An 18999-nucleotide genomic window follows, 5' to 3' on the forward strand; every position below is an offset into this window, starting at 1 on the left:
CCTCCTGTCTCAGAAATCTGTGGTTCATGGTGACTGTCTGAAAGTGAAGAGTGTATTTGTGATGGCTTGAATATGCTCAGCTCTTGGGGACTGGCACTTTAAGGATCTGTGGCCTTATATATCAGGTTTGGACAGTGTGATCCAGATTTGCGTCTGACTGCCTGTGGAAAATAGTCTCCTCCTGGCTGCCTCCAGATCAAGATGTAGAACTCTTGGCTCCTCTAGTGCAAAGTCTGCCTACAAGATGCCATGCTTCCTGCCATGGTGATAATGGACTGAACCTCTGCAGATGTAAGTCTACCACAAATAAATGTTTTCCTTTAAAAAGTTGCTTGGTCTTGGTGTCTCTTTCCAGTAATAAAACTTAAACTAAGACAGGGACTTGGGTATTGCTGTGATAGGCCTGATCATGCTTCTGTTGGAAGGAATGTGCATTTTTGGATTAGCAAAACAATGAAATATTTCAAATAGAGTTTACTGGGTCAAAGTAGAAACATGGAAGACAGCAGTGCTGAAGATGATTTGAACAGCAGGGGTCTGAATCAAGAGGATTCAGAAGAATTTTATTATGTTCTTTTGATGCTTTGGTGAAGAATGTGGCTCTCCTTCTTTGAAGAGTTGGCCTAAAGCTAAGGTAAAGAGATTCAGATTAGTTGCATTTACAAAGGAAGTCTCAAAAAAAGTCTAACAAAGATTTGGCCCTGTGATACACTCTTATGAAGATCGTTTTAACAAATCATCACAAGCTTAGAAAGGATTTAAAAATGGAAGTAGAAACAATAAAGAAATCACAAAGTGAGACAATTCTGGTTTATGGGACATATGGGGAGGGGGAATCTTGGAAAGGGGAAATCATTTGGAATGTAAACAAAGAATATAGAAAATAAAAATATTTAAATATATATATATATATATATATATATATATATATATATATATATATATATATATATAAAATAAAGAAAAGAAAACCTTTAAATGAAATCAGGAGTTATAGATGCAAAAATCAACAATAAAATCTCAGGTGTTGAAGACACCATAGAAAACATTGCCACAATAGTCAAAGTAAATGCAAAATGCAAAAAGCTTGTAAACCAGACATTCAGGAAATCCAGGACACAATGAGAAGAACAAAGCTAAGGATTATAGGTATAGAAGAGAGGGAAGATTTACAATTTAAAGGCCAGTAAATATATTCAACAAAATTATAGAAGAAAACTTCCCTAACCTAAAGATAGAGATGCCCTTGAACATCCAAGTAGCTTAAAGAACTCCAAACAGACTGGACCAGAACAGAAATTTCCCCCTGTCACATAATAAGCAGAACACCAAATGCACTAGACAAAGAATATTAAAAAAAAGTAAGGGGAAATGGCCAAGTAACATATAAAGGAAGACCTATCAGAATTACACCAGACTTCTCACCAGAGATGATGAAAGCTAGAAGATCCTGGGCAGACCTCATACAGACCCTAAGAGAACACAAATGTCAGCCCAGGCTACTATATCCAGCAAAACTCTCAATCATCATAGATGGAGAAACCAAGATATTCCATGATAAAAACAAATTTACACAACATCTGTCCACAAATCTAGCCCTATAAAGGATAATAGATGGAAAATGCCAACAAAAGAAGGGAAACTACACCCTAAAAATAGCAAGAAATTAATCTTCTTTCAATAAACCAAAAGAACATAACCACACAAACCTGAAAATGACAAAAAAAAAAAAATACCAGGAAGCAACAATAGCTAATCCTTAATATCTCTTAACATCAATGGACTCAATTCACCAATAGAAAGACATAGACCAAGAGACTGGATACACAAGCAGTACCCAGCATTTTGCTGAATACAGGAATTGCACCTCAGTGTCAAAGACAAAGTGTCAGAGTAACAGGTTAGAAAACAATTTTCCCAGCAAATGGTCTCAAGAAAGAAGCTGGAAGAGTCATTCTAATATCAGATAAAATTGACTTTCAGCCAAAATTCATCAAAAAACACATGGAAGGACACTTCATACTCAACCAAGGAAAAATCCAAGAAGAATAATGCTCAATTCTTAACATCTATGCTCCAAATACAAGGGCATCCACATTTGTAAAAGAAACTTTACTAAAGCTCAAAGCACACATTTCACCTCACACAATAATTGTGGGTGACTTCAACACACCACTCTCATCAATGGACAGACCAGGGAAACACAAACTAAACAGAGACACAGTGAAACTAACAGAAGTTATGGACCAAGTGGATTTAACAGACATCTATAGAACATTTCATCCTAAATCAAAAGAATATACCTTCTTCTCAGCACTTCATTATATCTTCTCCAAAATTAGCTGTATCTGTTTGTGAGGTCACAAAACTGACCTCAACACATATGAGGAGATTTAAATAATCCCATGCCTCATATCAGATCACTATGGATTAAGACTGGTCTTCAATAGCAACAAAAACAAAAGAAAGCCAACATACACATGGTAGCTGAACAATGCTCTACTCAATGATAACTTGGTCAAAGAAGAAATAAGGAAAGAAATCAAAGACTTTTTAGAATTTAATGAAATTGAAGGGAAAACATACCCAAATTTATGGGATACAATGAAAGCAGTGCTAAGAGGAAAACTCATAGTTCTGAGTGCCTCCAGTGCTGGAAAGAGACACACTAGCAGCTTAACAGCACACCTGAAAGCTCTAGAACAGAAAGAAGGAGACCCAAGAGGAGACGATGGGAAATCAACAAATTCAGGGCTGAAATCAACCAAGTAGAAACAAAAATAACTAAACAAAGAATCAACAAAACCAGAAGCTGGTTGAGAAAATCGGCACGATAGATACACCCTTAGCTAGAGTAACCAGAGGGCAGAGAAACAGTATACAAATTAACAAAATCATAAATGAAAAGGGAAACATAACAACAGAAACTGAGGAAATTCAAAAAATCATCAGATCCTACTACAAAAGTCTATACTCCACACAACTGGAAAATCTGGATGAAATGGACAATTTTATAGACAGATACCTAATACCAAAGTTAAAGCAGGATCAGATAGACCATCTCTACAGTCCCATAACCCCTAAAGAAATAGAAGCATTCATTGAAATTCTCCCAACCAAGAAAAGCCCACGATCAGACAGGTTTAGTTTAGAGTACTATCAGACCTTCAAAGAAGACCTAACACTAATACTCTTCAAATTATTCCACAAAATAGAAGCAGAAGGAACACTAACCAAGTTGTTCTATCAAGCCACAATACACTGATACTAAAACCACATGAAATCCAACAAAGAAAGAGAACTTCAGAAAAATTTCCCTCATGGGTATTCATGCAAAAATACTCATTAAGATTTTTGCCAACCACCCTGCAGGAGGAACAATAATATATACCAACCAGTACTCCCAGAGCTCCCAGGGACTTAATCCCCAACCAAAGATTACACATGGAGGGACCCATGTCTTTGGCTATGAATGTAGCAGAAGATCACCATTTCAGACATCAATGAGAGGAGAGGACATTGGTCCTCTGAAGGCATGCTTCCCCAGAATAAGGGAATGCAAGTCTAGAAATTGGGGGAAGGGAGGATGAGTAGGGGGAGGGGATGGGGCTGGAGGGGTAATGCAGAAAGGGGATACCATTGGAAATGTAAATAAAGCAAATATCTAATGGAAAAATTCTTGTCAACCTCATCCAAGAACACACCAAAATGATCATTCACCACAATCAAGTAGACTTCATCCCAGGGATGAAGGGATAGTTCAATATAAGGACATCCATCAATGTAATCCACTACATAAACAAACTCAAAGAAAAAGAACACATGATCATTTCACTAGATGCTGAAAAGGCATTTGACAAAATTAAGCATCCTTACAGGTTAAAAATCTTGGAAAGATCAGGAATTCAAGGACCACACCTAATTACAGTAAAAGAAATATACAGCAAATCAGTAGCCAACATCAAAATAAATGGAGAGAAACTTGAGCAATCCCGCTAACATCAGGGACTAGACAAGGCTGCCCTCTCTCTCTCCTATCTATTTAATATAGCACTTTAAGTTCTAGCTAGAGCAAATAGACAACAAAAGGAGGTCGGAGGGATACAAATTGGAAAGGAAGAAGTCAAACTATCACTATTTGCAGATGATATGATTGTATACTTAAGCGACCCCAAAAACCTCTACCAGAGAACTCCTACAGCTGAGAAACAACTTCAGCAAAGTGGCTGAATATTTAACTCAAACAAATCAGTAGCCTTCCTATACTCAAAGAAGAAACAGGTTGAGTAAGAATTTAGGGAAACAACAGACTTCACAATAGTCACAAACAATATAAAATATCTTGGTGTGACTCTAACCAAACAAGCGGAAGATCTGTATGACAAGAGCTTCAAGACTTTGAAGAAAGAAATTGAAGAGCTCACAAGATGGAAAGATCTCCCATGTTCATTGATTGGCAGGATGAATATATTAAAAATGGCCATCTCACCATTTTTACACCATCTCACCGTCTCATCACAAAAGCAGTGTGCAGATTTAATGCAGTCCCCATCAAAATTCCCAACTCAATTCTTCATAGAGTTAGAAAGAGCAATTCTCAAATTCATCTGGAATAACAAAAAACCCAGGATAGCTAAAATTATTCTCAAAAATAAAAGAACTTCTGGGGGAATCAGTATCCCGGAACTCAAGCAGTACTACTGAGTAATAGTGATAAAAACTGCACGTTATTGGTACAAGGACAGGCAGGTAAATGAATGGAATAGAATTGAAGACCCAGAAATGAACTGACACACCTTTGGTCACTTGATCGTTGATAAAGGAGCTACAACCATCCAGTGGAAAAAAGAGAGCTTTTTCAACAAATGGAGCTACTTCAACTGGCCTTTAGCATGCGGAATGCAAATTGATCCATTTTTATCTCCTTGTACAAAGCTCAAGTCCAAGTGAATCAAGGACATCCACATAAAACTAGATACACTGAAACTAATAGAAAAGGAACTGGGGAAGAACCTTGAGCACATGGGCATAGGGGAAATTTTCTTGAAAAAAATGCCAATAGCTTAGGCTCTAAGACCAAGAATTGACAAATGGGACCTCATAACATTACAAAGTTTCTGTAAGGCAAAGGACACTGTCAATAGAACAAAACTGTAACCAAACTCTATCTTTCAACTAAGACATTCTTTTGGCCTCTCTCTAGATGTCTCCTGAGCTATGACGAAATTGACTATACTTTTGTGGACAACCAACAACTGGGAAGTGATCTTTACCAACCCTATACCCGACAGAGGATTACTATCCAATATATACAAAGACAACCAAATAACACTATTGAAAAATGGGATACAGAGCTAAACAAAGAATTTTTAACTGAGGAATATTGAATGACTGAAAACTACCTAAAGAAATGTTCAAAATCCTTAGTCATCAGGGAAAGGCAAATTAAAAAAACCCTGAGATTTCACCTCACACCAGTAAGAATGGCTAAGATCAAAAACTCAGGAGACAACAAGTACTGAAGAGGATATGGAGAAAGAGGAATACTCCTCCACAGCTGGTAGGATTGCAAGATTGTACAACCACTCTGGAAATCAATTTGGGGGTTCCTCAGAAAATTGGGCATAATATTATGGAGGATCCTGCTATAACACTCCTAGGCATATGCCTAGGGGATTCTCCAGCATGTAATAAGGACACATGCTCCACTATGTTCATAGCAGCCTTATTTATAATAATCAGAACCTGAAAAGAACCCATATGTCCCTCAACAGAAGAATGGGTACAGAAAATGTGGTACATTTACACAATGGAATACTACTCAGCCATTAAAAACAATGAATTCATGAAATTCTTAAGCAAATGGATAGAACTAGAAAATATCATCCTGAGTGAGGTAACCCAATAACAAAAGAACACACATGGTATACACTCACTGATAAGTGGATATTAGCACAGAAGCCTAGTATACTCAAGATACAATTCACAGACCAAAGGAAGCTGTAGAAGAAGGAAGAACAAATTATAGATACTCTGGTCCTTCTTAGAAGGGGGAAGAAAATACCCACAGGAGGCAATTCAGAGACAAAATGTGGAGCAGAGACTGAGGGAAAGACCATCCAGAGAATGCCCCTCCTAGGGATCCATCCCATATACAGTTACAAAACCTTGACACTATTGTGGATGCCCACAAGTGCTTGCTGACAGGATCCTGATATAGCTGTCACCTTGGAGGCTCTGCCAGTGAAAAATACAGAGGGGGATCTTCTCAGCCAGCCATTGAACTGGGCACAGGATTCCCAATGGAAGATCTAGAGATAGTACCCAAGGAGCTGAAGGGGTTTGCAGTGCCATAGCATGAACAGCAATTTGAACCACCCAGTACCCCTAGAGTTCCCAGGGACTAAACCACCAACCAAAAAATACATATGGAGGGACTCATGGCTCCAGATGAGTATGCAGCAGAGTATGGTCTTGTTGGGTATCAAAGGGAGGAGAGGCCCATAGTCCTGAGAAGGCTAGATGCCCCAGTATATGGGAATGGCAGGACAGGGAAAGCAGCAGTGGGTGGATTGGTGAGCAGGAGGGGGGTGTTGGGTTAGGGGATACTCAGGGGATCGGATCCAGGAAAGGGGACAAGTTACATTGAAATGTAAGTAAAGAATATATCTAATAAAAAAAGAAAATTAAAGAAATGTCTAAAACGTTTTTAAAAAGGAAAAATACAAAATTTATGGTTCCCAGATTAAATCGGCGCTAGGAAGTAGAATGGAGCTAAATCCTGTGTCTAATGACATTAAATGAAATTGAAGGAGTATGATCTTGGGGCAGCTAAGCTTATGGTTTATTTGTTTGCAGGGAACATGGATTGTTACAACATTTTTGGTATTACTATGACATGATTATTGTTTCTATTTGGACATAGGAGATATAAGTATGTGTCAAATGACCAACGATGGACTGTGATAACTATTCTTCATTGTCAACTTGACTGTATTTGGAATGAACTACAATGTGTAAAGAGACTGAACACCTTTGATTCAGATCATGAGGCATAGCACCAGTAAAATTTCAGGTCTAGACATGGTTGCAAATGCCTTTTATCCCAGGAGATAGAGTCAAGCAGATCTCTGATTTCAAAGCCAGCCTGTTACAGAGCAAGTTCTACAAAGAGAAAAGAATAGGTCTAGGCATGGTGGTACAAGCCTCTAAGCCAAGAACTCAGGAAACAAAATCATCCAGATCACTGAATAAAATGTCAATCTATAGAGCAAGTTAGATATCATCCAAGCTTAGGCAGTAGATTAAACTTTGAAAACAGAAACCTGGTGAAGATGTAATAGAATAAGAGGTCCATGTTCCAATCCCAGCAAGAAGCAGAACTTTGCATCTTTAAAGCATGTGGCCCTTCCTTTACAGTAAACAATAGAAGGGGTTACAGGGATAATTGATCCTCTTTAGCTGGAGCTAAGAAATTATCTGTGATTAAGGAGAGACCAGCATCACTGAGGCTAAATCTTCTGGGAAGTATTTTCTGGGAGCACAAAGAAACTATATTCCAGAGATAGGCCTTTTGCTGGCAGCTGGGCTTGCTAATTTGTAAGAATCAGCTAGGCAGCACTGGTTTTGAAGACATGAATTGGTCATGAAAAGCAGTGGAAGTTTATCTGGCCAAGGTTGCTCAGTCAACAGGTTCTCCAGTGCAGCATCAAGGATTGAAAAGAAACAGACAATTAGACCACACTGTAGCATGACCTTAGTCAATTCTGCAACTGAAGGCAAGTTTATTTTTTCCCAAATCTTTTATATCATTTTAATTACATGAAAGTCATAAGTACAAACAGTAAAATAAACACAAATAGTCAAGAAACAACCAAGGCAATAAGCAAAGTCCTATGATCACTGTTTCCAAGGGCTTATCAAGATGACCAAAATATCTGAGCCTACTTGTCCAAGCCCCAAATCAGATTCTTGCCTGAAGGCTACTTCTTTTGTTCCACCCTAAAATTAAGATTCCTGCCTGAACTTACTTCTCTGTTCTAACCTAAAATTGAATTCCTGTCTGAGCTTACTAACTTGTCATGGCCTAATGTCAGATTCCTGCTTGAAGCCCATTTTCTTGTCCTTTGCCAATGTCAGCTTCCTGCCAAGTAAGCTTTCCCAGCCCCCAAAGCTTTCCACATTTAGCACTGTGAAAGGCCAGGAAAGGTAACTAGTAAAGTTGCAGTTGAAGGCACAGGACTGAAGGGATCACACAAAGAAGTTGAGGCTTGGCACCATGAAGACAGCCTATCAAAGGCTATTGGTGGAAAAGCAGCCTAATTGCAACAGAATACCCCAGAATATTGGAGATGGAAGCACTACAGGTTCACCACCAAGAACAACAGCAAAAAATGGAATGGAGTTAGCCAGAGCCTGGAGTTATATAGAGGACAGAGCTGGAGAAGTAATCTAAGCCCTTTAGTGGAGCCCAGAAGATTATGTGTGATCCAGAGACACCAGAACAAAAAGATATGAAGTTGAAGGTGCTTTGGAGACACCAAGATGTTAGAGATGCCAGAGCTATGATGTATCTGCCAAAGAAAGCTAAAAGTGGAACCGTCCCAAGAGAAAGAATTGTGTTGCAGTCAACAAAGCTGAAAGAAATTGAACATCAGACATTAAGATACAGAGTTTGGAGTTTGCCCAGCTGGTTTTTGGTCTTGCTGGGTTAGAATAGTAATGTATATCCTGTGATGGTAGAAGTATGTGAGCTGCTTTTTTATTTTGATTATTTAAAGGATTACAGTTAAGTGATTGAATGAATATCAGAAGAGATTTTGAACTTTGGACTTCTAAATATTGTTGAGAATATAATAGAGTATGGGGACTTTTAAAGTTAGACTAGATATATTTTGTATTATGCTATAGCTAGGTATGGCCTCCATAGATGTGGGGATAAGCCTATGGGAACTAAGATGTAGAATGCAGTGGTTTGAATATGCTTCGGCCATGGACAGAGTCACTATTAGGTGGTGTAGCCTTCTTAGAGGAAGTGTTCCACTCTGGAGGTGGGGCTTTGAGATCTCATATACATGCACAAGTCTGGACAGTGTGATCTAAACCCCACTCCTGGCTGCCTCTAGAAGATAATATCCGTCTGGCTACCTTCATATCAAGCTGTAGAACTCTTGACTCCTTCAGAACCAAGTCTGCCTGCATGATACCATGCTTCCTACCATGATGACAATAGACTGAACCTCTGAAATTATAAGGCAGACCCAACTAAATGTTTGCTTTTATGAGCATTGCCTTAGTCATGACATGTCTTCACAACAATAAACCCATAACTAAGACAGTATATAAGGAGAAATGTGAAAGCCTCAAATGCTTCAGCATTAGACTATGGCGTCCTCAGAGATAAATTGGCAGGCCATGGTCATGGTGCTAGACATCCCAGATTGACCTGTCTAGCCATGACACATGGGAATGGTCCAGAAGAAGAAAGGCAGAGACAAAACCATAAGCCTGGCACAGGGATTACATTTAAAAAAAGACACAATACTGAGTGAGAGGTTAACAGACACTGCCAGATAGTTCCAATCCCTGGTCTACAGCCAGGATTTCCTGGTCATCAGCTGTGTTTCTAAGGCAGCAGTTGTTACAGAAGTCATATGGGACAGAGTGACCTATAACATGGTTTTGACTATGCTAAATAAAATAAGTAAAATGTGCACTGTATTATTAACAGGTCTTGTGCTTTTTAAGGTCTTTGAAAAAACAGGCTCAAAAAGTAGGGCTATTCTTCCACTCCAACTCACATTTAAGCACATTTTCTCAAAATGTACTCTAAACCAGCGAGCTCTAATCCCCAAAGTGTCTAAGATTAAAACACTGTCATTGTGATCAGACAGAAGGTGAATCATTTCCAGTAGACACCTATTATTGTTTCTCCTGTGATCTAAGAGAGCCTGCAGTGGTAAGGAAAAGCTAGAAGCTCAGCTGTGAGAAAACTGATAATGGAGAAAAAAATCGACTGGGAAGTCGAGATGAGTGTGTCAACTTCCCTCTTTGGTTTAGGCTGGATACTTTGAGTGCACTGTTGAATGATGTTGTTGTTATCTCTTGCTTCTTATTTTTTTACTTGGAAGATCTTCCCTACCAGGGAAGCTCCTGTTGAGAACTCCAAATGAGCATCAGCTGGGGCTTCCCAGACGATATTTTGCAGGATGTTGTCAGCACCTTTATACTTAATATACTCATTCATTCACAACTAAAAGTATGACTATTGTAGGTCATTCTATTAATGATATAGAACACCAAGTTTTTTTTTTTAATTTGATATATTCTTTATTTATATTTCAAGTAATTTTCCCTTTCCTGGATCCCCCCTTCCCGAAAGTCTCATAAGCCCTCTTTCTTCCCCGTTCCCCAACCAACCCTTCATACTTCCCTGTTCTGGTATTCCCCTACACTGCTGCACTGAGCTTTTCTAGGACCAGGGGCCACGCCTTTCTTCTTCTTGGGCATCATTCGATATGTGCATTGTGTCTTGGGTATTCCAAGCTTCTAGGCTAATATCCATTTATCAGTGAGTGCATACCATGAGTGTTCTTTTGAGACTGGGTTACCTCACTTAGGATGATGTTCTCCAGTTCCATCCATTTGTCTAAGAATTTCATGAATTCATTGTTTCTAATGGCTGAATAGTACTCCATTGTGTATATATACCACATTTTCTGTATCCATTCTTCCGTTGAGGGACATCTGGGTTTTTTCCAGCTTCTGACTATTATAAATAGGGCTGCTATGAACATAGTGGAACATGTATCCTTATTACATGCTAGGGAATCCTCTGGGTATATGCCCAGGAGTGGCATAGCGGGGTACTCTGGAAGTATCATTCCCTGTTTTCTGATGAATCACCAAACTGACTTCCAGAGTGGTAGTACCTGTTTTCAACCCCACCAGCAGTGGAGGAGTGTTCCTCTTTCACCACATCCTTGCCAGCACTTGTTTTCTCCGGACTTCTTGATCTTAGCCATTCTTATTGGTGTGTGGTGAAATCTCAGGGTTGTTTTGATTTGCATTTCGCTGATGACTAAGGATGTTAGACATTTCTTTAGGTGCTTCTCAGCCATTCAATATTCCTCAGGTGAAAATTCTTTGTTTAGCTCTGTACCCTAGTTTTTAAGGGGGATATTTGGCTCTCTGGCGTCTACCTTCTTGAGTTCTTTGTATATCTTGGATATAAGCCCACTGTCAGATGTAGTGTTGGTAAAGATCTATTCCCAATTTGTTGGTTGCTGTTTTGTCCTTTTGACAATGTCCTTTGCCTTACAGAAACTTTGCAGTTTTTTAAGGTCCCATTTGTCAATTCTTGATCTTAGAGCATAAGCTATTGGAGAGCACCAAGTTTTATATATTGTCATGTATATAGCATGATCTCTCATTAACAATTCTAACTTCAGAGACATCTGCCATTGTGTGATTCTGTGCACAAGGGTGAAGACAAAGTCACTGTCTCAGCATTCTCTATTATGTGTACCATGATTACATAACCATCCTATAAAAGATTTTAATCAGTAGATGCAGTAGCATGTGTTGTATTCCTTAGCTGCCTGCAGCTACTACGAACTGGGTTGCTGGAACAGAAGCTGAGGGGTGGATGAGGAAGGGGTGAAAAGAAGGAGGGCCAAGACAATATTTCACTGATCAAGGCCGGAAACTTTAATGGCGCCAGATCTTTTAACAGTTTGGCAAACCCTTTCCCCAGACTCCAGGCTGAGTTCTGGTGGAAGTTGTCTAGCTTCTCTTGGAGGTCCTCATTTTGACTGCTCCAGTAGCTGGGTGGGTCATCTGCTTAATTCAGGAATTCCTAGACCTGGAGGAACAATGAACTTAACCTTTACTTAGAGCACTCCACCCTAGGTGGAGCAGGATCCTGGCTATCTGGGAGAAGTTAACCATAGTCAAGTACACTCTTAGCACTTCACCCAAGGATTAAAATTCCTGCTTTAACCTACTTCCCTATTATTTCCTAAGGGCAGATTCCTGCCCTAAGCCAGGGATTGTCCTTGACCAATGTCAAACTCCAACCATGTACATGAATGCCCCAATATGGCTCTGTACAAGCATGTGCATGTCACAATTTCTCTTTTAGTCACTGTCTGGACAGACTATACACAGTCAAAAAAGAGTTCATATTGATTTTCCAATATGTGTACTAGACTGAAAATAAAACTTCAATTGTAACATTTGTGTTCCTAAAGTAATAGTTCCATTGTCTAATTATATTGGCCTGTAAAAACTAAATTGATAGGTGATTATTTCACAAATATGATTTTTATATAAATAAAAGTTAATTTTTTTCAATTTTAGAGATGCATAAGAGTTCAAACTTGGACTAAATGGAGAAAAGCACTTTAGTATATGGGTCCATGATGAGATGAACATAGTGGTGCCTTGCCTCGTGGTTAATACAGTGCATTCTGGTGGTCCATTTCCACCAGGCAACTCTAAGTAATACAATTATATAAAGTTCTTAAATCAATCTTGCAAAGAGCAACTCTGGTTCTAATGTGGGAAGGAAGTGGAAACAACATGGAAGAGGATGGGGATGGTAGAGTAAGAGCACAGAAAGTCCCTGTAACCCAGGTAACTCTCTTCATACACACACACACACACACACACACACACACACACACAATTAGAATGAAAATTTCCCATCTAGGTTGACAATACTTACTCCAAGACCCAAAGAAAACCTGTCACCTAACAGAAACCCAACATGAAACAGGAGAAGCCCTCTTTTGAGTTGTTGTTCAGGGGTGTCTAGGTCACTACCAAAATATTATAGGCTATTTTGCCTGCCCTTTCTTGTCCCACAGAGGTAGAAGGTAAGATCTTCTTCCTGAAGTCATCAGGTACTTTAGACACAGGTCTTAGAAGCACCTGAACTGGAAGTGACCTAAAAGCTTCCTCCATGAGGAGTCTCTTTCAAGGCACCATGAAAGCTTCCAAAAAAGATAAATAACAACAGTCATACCCAGCTATGATGCCTATGAACCAAAATGATGATTAGCATAGCATAAAAACCTTGAGAGCTCAATAGTGGTGTACAGAACTTGACAGTAATCAATAGCCCTCTAACCGCATGTAAGCTAAACTCAACAAGATAAAAACCATGTCTGGTACTGGAGATACAGTCAGCTATCCAGAGCTAATGAAGGCATGCATGGATTTTGAAGGAAAATCTACAACTATCACTTAACTAGCATGATTCCTAAGTGCATTCTAAATATTTGTTCTTAAACTTACTGATAAGGGTATTCCTCACTTATCTTCAAGGAACCTAATCTTTGTAACAGACAGATGATTACAGAAAACCACAATCAATCAAAATGCAAATTTGAGGAGACTAGTCCAAACTGACTCATTTACAATAAAAGTCTGATACCTAGGCTTAGATAGAGTACATTGCAGAAGCCAGAATAGAAAGATATTAAAAGCCAGAGGCTTGGGGAATTTGCTGGGGAACCCTGTCTTCTAGGAAGTTAAACCAGTAAAGTTTCACAAATACAGCTTCTAAATCAGAACCTAAACAAGGATAGTAGATATGCTTAAGTAGAATGGTGAACCTCTCAAGGCTGCTATCCTACAAAAAGTACTACAGACAACTAAAGGATTTTGAGAATGGAAGATTTAGTCTTCTCCATGGAAGAACACATTGATTAGTATACAATCCCAAATGATCATTGAACACACACACACACACACACACACACCTACTTAAATGAAATTTTCCTATTCATGTTGATAATATTTACTCCAAGAGTCAAAGACCACTTACTCAAATCTCTAACAGCAAACAGAAGAATCACTCTTTTGAGTTCTTTGTCAGAATTCTCTAGGAGACTCCCAAGACACTATAAACTAATAGTGTGTGTGAGAGAGAGAGAGAGAGAGAGAGAGAGAGAGAGACAGAGAGAGAGAGATAGAGAGACAGAGATCGAGAGACAGAGAGACAGAGGGAAGTTATAAAACTGAGCAGGTTCTATTTATGAATATGTGTGTATATAATATATGTGTGTAATAATAAAAAAATAGGTCATATATTTAAAAGAGAACAAAGAAAGGTATATGGGAAGGTTTAGATAGAAGAAAGGGAAGAGGTTATATAATTATATTATAAACAAAAAAATAGAATATATTTTAAAATTGTCTAAGACTGGATAATTAATAGAACATATAGATTTGTTTTTGATAATCATGGGAAAAATCCAAGGTCAATGTTGTAGATGTTTGATGGTAAATGTTGCCTTCTACTTCCAAAAAGGTGCCTTGTTGCTGCATTCTCCAATAATAATAAACCTTAGCTCTTCCTATAGCTGATGGAACATTGAAGTAAAAGACAAAGTCTATCAAGTTCCTTTTACCTGTTCTATGAAGTAGATAATCATTGGCTTTCATTCATATTATTTTAACACTTTATAACAACTCTACTTTAATACTATCATAATAAAGATTAAATTATAAATTTTGGAGTGAGCACAAATGTCCAAGCCACAGAGGTTAGCATCTAAAATTAATATATTTAGGTTTGCTGCACCAAGTAAATGGGTGAATTCAATTAAAATAATGTGTTCTTGGCAGCTGAAAAGAATCACATACATTTGTCCTTAATACAAGCATACTGTATGCCACAGCATATACTTACAGTAGAAAATCCTGAAGAGCAGCAAACAAGTTTATTTAACTCCATAAATTCATCATCTATGTTACAAAATTGAGCTTGAATGATGCGTCTGTGGATCTTAGTTCATATACCTGCAACATATATAAAGTCAGTGTATGATGTATGGCTATAATCCACGCCCTCTACATGGAGCAAGCCATTCAGCAAAAGTTGGAGAACTCTTATAGTTTTGAAGCTACCTGTCATACACAACTACAAACTGCAAAGAGATGTTGCCTCAAACTAGGTAGGAGGTGCCAGCTGACACCTGAGGTTTTCTTCTGACCTCCATATGTATACTGTAACACATATCTGTGTTCCCCCATTGACACACAGAACAAGCCAACACACATATCAAATATACACATGAAGAATTAAAGATAAAATTGAGCTGCAGGAATAACTTGGGAAGACTGCAATGTAGCAGAAGTCTCTAGCATCACTTTGTATTAAACACATACTAGTCTGTTCCTATTTTTTATTCTCACATAAGAATTGACAGAGTACAGAAATCAGCCCATACCTATATAAATCCACCACTTTTAATACTTTAAGTAAGAGTTTGATGACTTAGAAGAAAATTTTGTAAGCTAAATGTTTGAAAGGACAAATTTCACTGAATCTTGACAGAAAATATAGCAACAGATCTTGATTGCTGGCACACTTAATTATGTTATAAGAGACATATTTTGAGGTAAACATATACAACAAATATTTGTAAAAATACAAATATTTTTATAATTATGTTTTGATTCCTGTAAAAGATTCAATTTTCCATAAAGAATAACCTTCAAAATATGAAGGTCACTAGAGCTTTCAGTAGATGACAAACATCACAGAGCTGCAGACCCTCAAGTGCTCTTTTCTGTGCATTTTCCTTTTAGCTTTTAGTATTCTTTTTAGGTTGTTTTGTAAATATTTTCTGAAATTAAAATACAATTACATAATTTCTCCCTGTCTCTTTCTTCCTCTAATTTCTCCTATGTTCCATTGCTCTCATATTTATGGATTAATTTTCTTTTCTTGGGAAAACTGGATGTCCAAATGTAGAAGATTGAAATTAGGGCAGTAATCACCATCTTTAAAAAACCTGACTCCTAAAATGGGTCTTATTTGGTCCTTGTGTGTTTTACTGCTGTGTCCAAATCAACAAGGATGAATGAGCTGGCACGTAGCTCCTGCTCAGCAAACATGTATTGACAAATAAAAATGCTGTAATTCTCTGCTTTTCCTTTCTCAGCTATTACAATTTCAAATCTCATGCAGGAAATAAAAACAGAGACTAAGTAAAAGGGAGAACTTAGACGAGTTTTCATCAAAATGACATTATCTTGACTCTGATTTCAGATCTAAATTTGTATTAAAAGGTATGGGAACTATGATTTGCTCCAACACAGAATATCCTGGAACTGGTATTTCCGAGTCTATAATTAAATGTGGCACTTATCTTAATGAGCACATGCAGTTCTTCTCTCTGTGCAGAGCATCTCCAGGAAACTGAAATAGCCTCTCTATTGCAAAGAGCCCACTGCAGAATCCCCTGCATCCTGCCTTACGATTAGTTTCTCTAACAATGTGGGTTTTAAAAAGTGTGTGTTTATCTTCATGATGCAGAGAGTAGAAGCAACAGGTGGCCCTTTGCATGGAAATGATTTCAAACCAGGACGTTATTTGAAGAGGAATCAATGGTCACAAAGAGTTTAAGTTTTATGTGAAATTGAGGAAGGTTAGCTGGATCTTAGGACTCACTTCAGACTTCAAAACACTCTTACTCATAGGAACTAAACCCTGATCCTAAATTTTTGACTTGTGCTTAATGTAGATTAAGCATATTCTCAAACTGGTTTGGTGGCCCTGTGACTGAGGTTATTTAGAAGTTGAATATTTGCTGTTAATATCAAATCAAAATGAGTCTATAATAGACTAGAAAATACACTAAATCTATGATTTGCTTTCTAAAGAAAATAGAAACTTGAAGAAACAAGTTAGAGTGGAAGAGATCTGAGCTTACGATTGAGGCAGGGACTGGATGAACTGAGCTGAAAGGTAAGTAATGTCAAGAAGTGTGGAATCATCAAGTGCTAGAAAAACAAAGAGAATTTGTCTCCGAAAGGCTTTGATTTTGGAATCTGTCCTCCAATCAAATATTTTTTCTCATTTTAATTTACCTTGGGCATTGAGGGCATGGCGAAAGCTTCTTGTCCTGTAAACAAGGTGTCTGAGTCAGGATTCCCAAGTAAAATGAAAGACCTAGTAGCAAATTGAAGGAATCCAGCCTTGTGTGAGTAGAGAAACACAAGACAGGTGGAGCCTGAAGTTCATTGTCCTGACCACATAGTTAACCATTCAGGAAGCTTTAAGAGTCAAAGTGAGACTCTGTCTCAAAAGTACACAAAGGCTGCAATTACTTATTTGTGGAAGTATGGAGATCTTACATATCAGCAGAGTTAAGCAAATGTGCCTTGAATTGAGAGGCTGTTTTATTAACCTCTCTTCTGTCATCGCTTCTATATTATTATTACTTTTTTTTGAAAAAAGAAAATGGTCACTGACTTCCTGTAGGTCTCTTCTATTTAAATATCTATTTGTCAAAAAACAAACAAACAAAATAAAAAAAAACAACAAAAAAACCTGAAATGAGTTTAGTCAATCCAGGCCGCTAATATGGGAACACTGTAGATGCTGTGGATTAAAGATCATACCCTGTGAGACACTTCCTCTCTCACTGAGGCTAGACAAGGCAGCCCAGCCCAGCTAGAAGAGCATATCCCACATACAGGCAACAGCATTTGGGATAGCCCTGCTCTGTTTGTTCAGTATCTATTTGAAGGTCAAGCTTCTGGTAGCTGGAAGAAGCTGAGAATGGCTCCTCCAGCCTCAGAGACCTCTGAGAATACTGAGATTTCAATTTCAGACTTCCAGCTTCAACACACAGCAAACTGCTGTCTACTGTTTCAACCCCATGTTTGGTGACTGTCAAGACAGGAAAAGAAACTAAGACACACTCTGAACATGGCATTTAACAGTAAGTTTATAATTAAAATGTTACCCTTATTTCATTATGTAATGTTTTCATACATAGCCCTACACAGTGTAAGCTTATAGACAATGAATTTAAGAGAAATAAAATTCATAATACAGTTATTCCAAACACATTGGTAATGTTAAATAAGCATATATGAGCATGGAAACTCTCTTAGATTGTATAAAAACAGAGTGCTTTCAGCAGAGACAACTGTATTATGTAGCTATGCATTATACTCACAACAAACAACATACTGAACTGCAGGTAAGGGCCAGTTCCTCCTTATTTCTTACTACACAGACAGTTATGTTCTCTTATGGCAGACATAAGTGCATTCCCGAAGTTTTGTAGCTTTTATGGTTTTGTTTTGTTTTATTTTATTTTGTTTTGGGGGTTATTTCCTAAGGAATTCAATTGCAGGTAAACTTATATAATAAGCTATATTACACTGGCAAGAATTTGATTAAAACTATAGAGTAGAATTTTCAACATAGTACTTTCAGAGTTAGGCAGACACATGTAAACAAAGAGAAACTCAGATAATCAAATGACTCCATTGTTGTGCCTTATTATCATTCCAAAGATGTTTAACCTGTATCTCACACATCTAGAAAATTTACATATATTGAAAGATAAAAGAAAAAGCTCAAAGACAGAAGCAATACAGACTTCAAACGTCACACACTCTAATTATACTCCAATAGAAAAAAAAAGTATTTTTTAAAAGCTCATCTGCTTGTCACTGGTATATATATACATATATATATATATATATATATATATATATATATATATATATATATAAAATATTACTTAAATAAAGAAATATTTTAGAACTAAATCAAGCATGTAATGAAATTGAGGGTAAAAATTAGAAACATTCCACAACAAAATTTGTGAATCTCCAGAAATTAGAACACAATCTTTGTGTAAGCTTACTGAGAATGATGGCTACTATGATGTAAAATACAACAAATCTATCACCACTTGATAAATGAAAACATACTAATGGTATAAACTAAAGTAATAAAAAGGAATTAATTAATTACACAGGTTAAAATTATGATTAAATGAATAAAACTGATTTTGATAGAATTATTAATACTCAAGGGCATTATTTAGCAAGAATTACTTAAGGCAACAAAATAAAATTTGCTTAAGGATAATAGAAATAAAATTATATACAGGAGATATGATAGACTTGTACTTGAAAGCTATCAAAGAATTTCTGTTTTCCTAGAGAAAGCATAAATTACCA

Source organism: Apodemus sylvaticus, chromosome 5, assembly GCF_947179515.1.
Source record: "Apodemus sylvaticus chromosome 5, mApoSyl1.1, whole genome shotgun sequence".
Classification (NCBI taxonomy): domain Eukaryota; kingdom Metazoa; phylum Chordata; class Mammalia; order Rodentia; family Muridae; genus Apodemus; species Apodemus sylvaticus.